Source organism: Triticum dicoccoides, chromosome 2A (assembly GCF_002162155.2).
Source record: "Triticum dicoccoides isolate Atlit2015 ecotype Zavitan chromosome 2A, WEW_v2.0, whole genome shotgun sequence".
NCBI lineage: Eukaryota > Viridiplantae > Streptophyta > Magnoliopsida > Poales > Poaceae > Triticum > Triticum dicoccoides.
Window position 1 is genome coordinate 606242170 of NC_041382.1, and position 6217 is coordinate 606248386.

Genomic DNA, 6217 nt, shown 5'->3' on the forward strand with positions numbered 1-6217 from the left:
TGCTACGATGGAGATCAAGGTGTCGCGCCGGTGACGATGGTGATCATGACGGTGCTTCGGAGATGGAGATCACAAGCACAAGATAATGATGGCCATATCATATCACTTATATTGATTGCATGTGATGTTTATCTTTTTATGCATCTTATCTTGCTTTGATTGACGGTAGCATTATAAGATGATCTCTCACTAAATTATCAAGAAGTGTTCTTCCTGAGTATGCACCGTTGCAAAAGTTCTTCGTGCTGAGACACCACGTGATGATCGGGTGTGATAGGCTCTACGTTCAAATACAACGGGTGCAAAACAGTTGCGCACGCAGAATACTCAGGTTAAACTTGACGAGCCTAGCATATGCAGATATGGCCTCGGAACACGGAGACCGAAAGGTCGAGCGTGAATCATATAGTAGATATGATCAACATAATGATGTTCACCGATGAAACTACTCCATCTCACGTGATGATCGGATATGGTTTAGTTGATTTGGATCACGTGATCACTTAGAGGATTAGAGGGATGTCTATCTAAGTGGGAGTTCTTTAATAATATGATTAATTGAACTTAAAATTTATCATGAACTTAGTCCCTGATAGTATCTTGCTTGTTTATGTTGATTGTAGATAGATGGCTCGTGCTGTTGTTCCGTTAAATTTTAATGCGTTCCTTGAGAAAGCGAAGTTGAAATATGATGGTAGCAATTACACGGACTGGGTCCGTAACTTGAGGATTATCCTCATTGCTGCACAGAAGAATTACGTCCTGGAAGCACCGCTGGGTGCCAGGCCTGCTGCTGGAGCAACGCCAGATGTTATGAACGTCTGGCAGAGCAAAGCTGATGACTACTCGATAGTTCAGTGTGCCATGCTTTACGGCTTAGAATCGGGACTTCAACGACGTTTTGAACGTCATGGAGCATATGAGATGTTCCAGGAGTTGAAGTTAATATTTCAAGCAAATGCCCGGATTGAGAGATATGAAGTCTCCAATAAGTTCTATAGCTGCAAGATGGAAGAGAACAGTTCTGTCAGTGAGCATATACTCAAAATGTCTGGGTATAATAATCACTTGTTTCAATTGGGAGTTAATCTTCCGGATGATTGCGTCATTGACAAAATTCTCCAATCACTGCCACCAAGCTACAAGAGCTTCGTGATGAACTATAATATGCAAGGGATGAACAAGACTATTCCCGAGCTCTTCGCAATGCTGAAAGCTGCGGAGGTAGAAATCAAGAAGGAGCATCAAGTGTTGATGGTTAACAAGACCACTAGTTTCAAGAAAAAGGGCAAAGGGAAGAAAAAGGGGAACTTCAAAAAGAACGGCAAGCAAGTTGCTGCTCAAGAGAAGAAACCCAAGTCTAAACCTAAGCCTGAAACTGAGTGCTTCTACTGCAAGCAGACTGGTCACTGGAAGCGGAACTGCCCCAAGTATTTGGCGGATAAGAAGGATGGCAAGGTGAACAAAGGTATATGTGATATACATGTTATTGATGTGTACCTTACCAATGCTCGCAGTAGCACCTGGGTATTTGATACTGGTTCTGTTGCTAATATTTGCAACTCGAAACAGGGACTACAGAATAAGCGGGCACTGGCAAAGGACGAGGTGACGATGCGCGTGGGAAACGGTTCCAAAGTCGATGTGATCGCAGTCGGCACGCTACCTCTACATCTACCTTCGGGATTAGTATTAGACCTAAATAATTGTTATTTGGTGCCAGCGTTGAGCATGAACATTATATCTGGATCTTGTTTAATGCGAGACGGTTATTCATTTAAATCAGAGAATAATGGTTGTTCTATTTATATGAGTAATATCTTTTATGGTTATGCACCCTTGAAGAGTGGTCTATTCTTACTAAATCTCGATAGTAGTAATACACATATTCATAATGTTGAAACCAAAAGATGCAGAGTTGATAATGAAAGTGCAACTTATTTGTGGCACTGTCGTTTAGGTCATATCGGTGTAAAACGCATGAAGAAACTCCATATTAATGGACTTTTGGAACCACTTGATTATGAATCACTTGGTACTTGCGAACCGTGCCTCATGGGCAAGATGACTAAAACACCGTTCTCCGGTACTATGGAGAGAGCAACAGATTTGTTGGAAATCATACATACCGATGTATGTGGTCCGATGAATATTGAGGCTCGTGGCGGATATCGTTATTTTCTCACCTTCACAGATGATTTGAGCAGATATGGATATATCTACTTAATGAAGCATAAGTCTGAAACATTTGAAAAGTTCAAAGAATTTCAGAGTGAAGTTGAAAATCATCGTAACAAGAAAATAAAGTTTCTACGATCTGATCGTGGAGGAGAATATTTGAGTTACGAGTTTGGTGTACATTTGAAAAACTGTGGAATAGTTTCGCAACTCACGCCCCCCGGAACACCACAGCGTAATGGTGTGTCCGAACGTCGTAATCGTACTTTACTAGATATGGTGCGATCTATGATGTCTCTTACAGATTTACCGCTATCATTTTGGGGATATGCTTTAGAGACGGCCGCATTCACGTTAAATAGGGCACCATCAAAATCCGTTGAGACGACGCCTTATGAAGTATGGTTTGGCAAGAAACCAAAGTTGTCGTTTCTTAAAGTTTGGGGCTGCGATGCTTATGTGAAAAAGCTTCAACCTGATAAGCTCGAACCCAAATCGGAGAAATGTGTATTCATAGGATACCCAAAGGAAACTGTTGGGTACACCTTCTATCACAGATCCGAAGGCAAAACATTTGTTGCTAAGAATGGATCATTTCTAGAGAAGGAGTTTCTCTCGAAAGAAGTGAGTGGGAGGAAAGTAGAACTTGACGAGGTAACTGTACCTGCTCCCTTACTGGAAAGTAGTTCATCACAGAAAACTGTTTCAGTGACACCTACACCAGTTAGTGAGGAAGCCAATGATAATGATCATGAAACTTCAGATCAAGATACTACTGAACTTCGTAGATCAACCAGAGTAAGATCCGCACCAGAGTGGTACGGTAATCCTGTTCTGGAGGTCATGCTACTAGATCATGATGAACCTACGAACTATGAAGAAGCGATGGTGAGCCCAGATTCCGCAAAGTGGCTAGAAGCCATGAAATCTGAGATGGGATCCATGTATGAGAACAAAGTATGGACTTTGGTTGACTTGCCCAATGATCGGCAAGCGATTGAGAATAAATGGATCTTTAAGAAGAAGACTGACGCTGATGGTAATGTTACTGTCTACAAAGCTCGACTTGTCGCAAAAGGTTTTCGGCAAGTTCAAGGAATTGACTACGATGAGACCTTCTCACCCGTAGCGATGCTTAAGTCCGTCCGAATCATGTTAGCAATTGCCGCATTTTATGATTATGAAATTTGGCAAATGGATGTCAAAACTGCATTCCTGAATGGATTCCTGGAAGAAGAGTTGTATATGATGCAACCAGAAGGTTTTGTCGATCCAAAGGGAGCTAACAAAGTGTGCAAGCTCCAGCGATCCATTTATGGACTGGTGCAAGCCTCTCGGAGTTGGAATAAACGTTTTGATAGTGTGATCAAAGCATTTGGTTTTATACAGACTTTTGGAGAAGCCTGTAATTTACAAGAAAGTGAGTGGGAGCTCTGTAGCATTTCTGATATTATATGTGGATGACATATTACTGATTGGAAATGATATAGAAATTCTGGATAGCATAAAGGGATACTTGAATAAAAGTTTTTTCAATGAAAGACCTCGGTGAAGCTGCTTACATATTAGGCATTAAGATCTATAGAGACAGATCAAGACGCTTAATTGGACTTTCACAAAGCACATACCTTGACAAAATTTTGAAGAAATTCAAAATGGATCAAGCAAAGAAAGGGTTCTTGCCTGTGTTACAAGGTGTGAAATTGAGTAAGACTCAATGCCCGACCACTGCAGAAGATAGAGAGAATATGAAAGATGTTCCCTATGCATCAGCCATAGGCTCTATCATGTATGCAATGCTATGTACCAGACCTGATGTGTGCCTTGCTATAAGTTTAGCAGGGAGGTACCAAAGTAATCCAGGAATGGATCACTGGACAGCGGTCAAGAACATCCTGAAATACCTGAAAAGGACTAAGGATATGTTTCTCGTATATGGAAGTGACAAAGAGCTCATCGTAAAAGGTTACGTTGATGCAAGCTTTGACACTGATCCGGACGATTCTAAATCGCAAACCGGATACGTGTTTACATTAAACGGTGGAGCTGTCAGTTGGTGCAGTTCTAAACAAAGCGTCGTAGCGGGATCTACATGTGAAGCGGAATACATAGCTGCTTCGGAAGCAGCAAATGAAGGAGTCTGGATGAAGGAGTTCATATCCGATCTAGGTGTCATACCTAGTGCATCGGGTCCAATGATAATCTTTTGTGACAATACTGGTGCAATTGCCTTGGCAAAGGAATCCAGATTTCACAAAAGGACCAAACACATCAAGAGACGCTTCAACTCCATCCGGGATCTAGTCCAGGTGGGAGACATAGAGATTTGCAAGATACATACGGATCTGAATATTGCAGACCCGTTGACTAAGCCTCTTCCACGAGCAAAACATGATCAGCACCAAAGCTCCATGGGTGTTAGATTCATTACAGTGTAATCTAGATTATTGACTCTAGTGCAAGTGGGAGACTGAAGGAAATATGCCCTAGAGGCAATAATAAAGTTATTATTTATTTCCTTATAATCATGATAAATGTTTATTATTCATGCTAGAATTGTATTTTCCGGAAACATAATACATGTGTGAATACATAGACAAACAGAGTGTCACTAGTATGCCTCTACTTGACTAGCTCGTTAATCAAAGATGGTTATGTTTCCTAACCATGAACAATGAGTTGTTATTTTATTAACGAGGTCACATCATTAGTAGAATGATCTGATTGACATGACCCATTCCATTAGCTTAGCACCTGATCGTTTAGTATGTTGCTATTGCTTTCTTCATGACTTATACATGTTCCTACGACTATGAGATTATGCAACTCCCGTTTACCGGAGGAACACTTTGGGTACTACCAAACGTCACAACGTAAATGGGTGATTATAAAGGAGTACTACAGGTGTCTCCAATGGTCGATGTTGGGTTGGCGTATTTCGAGATTAGGATTTGTCACTCCGATTGTCGGAGAGGTATCTCTGGGGCCTCTCGGTAATACACATCACATAAGCCTTGCAAGCATTACAACTAATATGTTAGTTGTGAGATGATGTATTACGGAACGAGTAAAGAGACTTGCCGTTAACGAGATTGAACTAGGTATTGGATACCGACGATCGAATCTCGGGCAAGTAACATACCGATGACAAAGGGAACAACGTATGTTGTTATGCGGTCTGACCGATAAAGATCTTCGTAGAATATGTAGGAGCCAATATGGGCATCCAGGTCCCGCTATTGGTTATTGACCAGAGACATGTCTCGGTCATGTCTACATTGTTCTCGAACCCGTAGGGTCCGCACGCTTAAGGTTACGATGACAGTTATATTATGAGTTTATGCATTTTGATGTACCGAAGGTTGTTCGGAGTCCCTGATGTGATCACGGACATGACGAGGAGTCTCGAAATGGTCGAGACGTAAAGATTGATATATTGGAAGCCTATGTTTGGACATCGGAAGTGTTCCGGGTGAAATCGGGATTTTACCGGGTTACCGGGAGGTTACCGGAACCCCCCGGGAGCCATATGGGCCATCATGGGCCTTAGTGGAAAGGAGAAAGGGGCAGCCCAAGGTGGCTGCGCCTCTTTCCCCTCCCCTAGTCCTATTAGGACTAGGAGAAGGTGGCCGGCCCCCCTCTCTCCCTTCCCCTCCGAGGAATCCTAGTTGGACTAGGATTGGGGGGAGGAATCCTACTCCCAGAGGGAGTAGGACTCTCCTGCGCCTCCCTCTTTGGCCGGCCAGCCTCCCCTCCTCTCCTCCTTTATATACGGAGGCAGGGGCACCTCTAAACACACAAGAGGACACAAGTTGATCCACGTGATCGATTCCTTAGCCGTGTGCGGTGCCCCCTGCCACCATATTCCTCGATAATACTGTAGCGGAGTTTAGGTGAAGCCCTGCTGCTGTAGTTCATCAAGATCGTCACCACGCCGTCGTGCTGACGAAACTCTTCCCCGACACTTTGCTGGATCGGAGTCCGGGGATCGTCATCGAGCTGAACGTGTGCTCGAACTCGGAGGTGCCGTAGTTTCGGT